At 32.9% G+C, this 3,331-nt stretch overlaps 1 protein-coding gene across 1 annotated transcript in view; it reads left to right on the top strand.

Annotated features, from left to right (window-relative positions):
- The window catches only part of CCDC91 (coiled-coil domain containing 91), a 208,930-nt gene that overhangs the window by 1,053 nt on the left and 204,546 nt on the right, over positions 1-3,331 (top strand). The window lies entirely within an intron of this gene.

Raw genomic sequence — 3,331 nt, 5'->3', positions numbered from 1 at the left:
AAGACTTTATATATGGCTGAGTTTTTCCTCACCTGTGGCCCCTCAACTCTATTTTTATTTTTTAGCCATTTATTTACTACTCTTTCTGAAAAATTTCTCCTCCACTCTTCTTTCATTTTCTCTTTTTATTTTATTCATAGCATGTAACACCATCAGAAATGATTTGTTTATTGCCTACTTTTAATTATTCCTTACCCTCCTTGCCCTCCCCATCTCCTTGCCAATAGTGTAAGCTCAGGAAGGTAAGGCCCTTGTCTCCTTTGTTCACTCTGTATCCCCCTTAACTAGAAAAGTGTCTGGAATAAAGAATGCACTCAGTATATATCTGTTGAATAATTGAAGAATGAATGAATAATTGAGTGACTGATAAAAATGAGAATAGGTGCTTAGTTTATGAAGACAGAAATCTGCTTAAGTGAGTGAGATAGCTAAGACAAACAGGGAACCAAATGGATGGAACTAAATTAAATTCTTTGTTCCACTGTGTCTTTTCGTGTGATTTTGGACACATTTCTTAACCACAGTGTTTGTGTCTTTATTTGTAAGGCAGGCATGTAAAGTTCAGAGAGAGAGATAGATGAATGAGTCAGTGAAATGCCAGAGAGCCATCATTTTTACAAATGTGTCTCACTCAAGTAGGTTCTGGTTTTGAATAACAGACTTACTTATAGTATGTTCGCAATTTTTAAGGAAATATTATGACACACTAACAATTTAATGTCCTTGAAAAATTTGAAGTAAAAAAAGAAGGCTTGTATCAGAAAAAACATAAAAGTGTCCCTTCACAGTTTTAACATCCATTTTGGAGATATCTTTCCATGTTGCGCATTGGATTTGTAGTTAAAAAAAAAGATTGAAATAAAGATAGGAAAAAATATATGTTTGAAAAGCAAATCATGATATTTTTCCAAGAAAGGTGAGATTGTGCTTGATTTCAGATGATACTTAACAATTATTTTGTCTGTACCACTGTAGTCAGTAAGCTGAACTAAGTGTAATTACATACATAATCAACATAAATGTTTTAATAATTCTTCTACAAAAAGGCAAATAATCAGGCTTGCCAAAATCATGATCCATTTATTTAGTTTTTTAACGTATTTGTGAAGTGTCTTCTATGCGTCAGGTACTGTTATAGGTACATTGGGTTAAACACAGATTCCTGTTCTCCTAGGGCTTAAATTCTAGTGGCATGTTGTCTGTACTATACATTTTGCTTCTAGCTTGCTCCATAGCTTTTTATTTTTCTCCATTTATGAGGTATGATTTAATTGATAGATGAAATTTTTTGTGACTTTCAAAATAATCTAATTATTTTTGCTTACAATTAGCTACACAGTGTTATTTTAGGGTCATGTAATAAATACCAACATGATATTAATGTTTCAGAGACCATCTGGTTCTTGACACACATCTGTTCTGGAAATCTGGACAAGTAATTTAATTTGATGCAGCTGGAATCAGATCTGTAGGAACTGGGCTATTTCAAGCGAGAAGGAAAAGCCTTGGATCTGTTGGGACAATGGAATGTAGTGTGGATTGAAGTAGTCCACTTTGGCTCTACTTCTTTTATGCCACTTAAATTCCAGCATATATTCGATTCCACTATAGAAATGTGCATCTACTGGTATGTGTATTAGTTGGGGCGGCATCACTGTTTACTTCATACCTTTGTTTTCTATGAGTTTAATAATTGTAGAATTTATAACATACTTTTTCTTCCCACAGTAGTCCTTCATACTATTTTATTTACTCACATTTGAGCCTGTGGAGTAGAAAGAATGGATATTTCTCATCTAAAATAGTAACTTAAAAAATTGAAATCTCTTGTAGGGATTAAATGCACGTAGTAACAATTTTGGTAACTGGACTTGGTAGTTATAACTTGAAGCTTAGTGAACATTCCAATAAATATTGGTACTGTTGATATTGGTATTTTCTTGCTATCAGTTTTCACACAAGGATCCTCATTCATCAAATAACTATTACATTTTTGACTATGTACAAAGCACTCTGTAAGAAGCTGTGTGTGATATATAAAGATGAATAAGATACAGATCCTGTACTAAAGGGACCTACAATCTTGTTCATACCTTTAAAATTATTCTTAAATTGTAATAAATAGTTTTCCTCAAGTTAATGATTTAAGTCCCCTGGAATAATACTCTAAATCTTTGATAGAACTGTGACTAAGACATAAATATGTTGAAAATCAGCAAAACATCCCCTGCCCTTGGTTGTTTTCAATACTGAATGTTTTGGCATACATTTTGGTTTTTCTCCCTACATATCCCGTGAGAGTCCTAATGCTTTAGGTGTGTTGAGAATAGTTTAAAATAGTTTAGAAAGGAATTTATTCTTTCATGTATCTTTATATAGTGTTGTATAAGCCCAAGGAAAATTTCCTTGTCTTTGGTATCTGTAGAGATAATGACAGAGGAAAACAATAAATTAGTAAATGATAAGATTACTGTTCATTTTTATACTTAAAATTTATGAGAAATTTAAAGACAAGCATTATGACTTATTACATTGGAAGATAAATATTAAGTTATATAATAGAGCAAGCCATAAAAGCAGGTGGCTAGTACCTGTGTGTATTTGTAAGTATGTCCGTAATGATTAATCTACTAGTAGGGACAGTTTTTGGAAATTACCTCATTTGCTTAGACTATGTACAGCACTAATAATCCCAGTGTTGAGTAGTATAGGCCAAATTTTTAAACTCCTTGTTGTGGCATACAGAGTCTTTTAATAATTGACACCTGCTTACTTTTCCAGCCTTCTGCCTTACCATTTTCCTCCACTCTTAACTCTGCTTCTGTGCTCCAACTATTCTTATCTATTCCATGTTCTCTGTGTATCAAGATGAGCCTTACAGGAAGGCTTAGGGCATCATTCTCTGAGCTGCAGCCTGCAAATATTAATACCTACAATATGTGATTATCAAGAGAATGTTTGCCTTGAATCTGAGGCAGAACTTGGTGAAGAAAGACTTAAAAAAAATTTTTATGTACCTACCTTTGTGTTCCTTTTATTGACGTATAGATCAAATGACTGAATGGGGCTAAGATGAGACATTTGAATTATATAAGAGGCCAGTTACTCTTGCATAGCTTTTCTTCATGCTCCATAACCACAGCTTTGGTTCCTAGTTGACTCCTTATCCTCCTTGACATTGCAAAGAAAATGAGTATATGGTGTACAAATCAATCACTAGAGGAAAAAATACTATTCAAATTATATTTCTTAATTATGGAGAGAGAACATTATTTTATCTTATTAATTTATTTGTCCTCCAAAGGCTCTAATCTACTAAAAAAAATCACAA

The sequence above is a fragment of the Propithecus coquereli genome, unplaced genomic scaffold, assembly GCF_000956105.1.
Source record: "Propithecus coquereli isolate 6110/MARCELLA unplaced genomic scaffold, Pcoq_1.0 Scaffold16, whole genome shotgun sequence".
NCBI classification, from domain to species: domain Eukaryota; kingdom Metazoa; phylum Chordata; class Mammalia; order Primates; family Indriidae; genus Propithecus; species Propithecus coquereli.
Note: the sequence above shows the minus strand (reverse complement) of the source record. Positions and strands in the feature narration are given on the sequence as shown.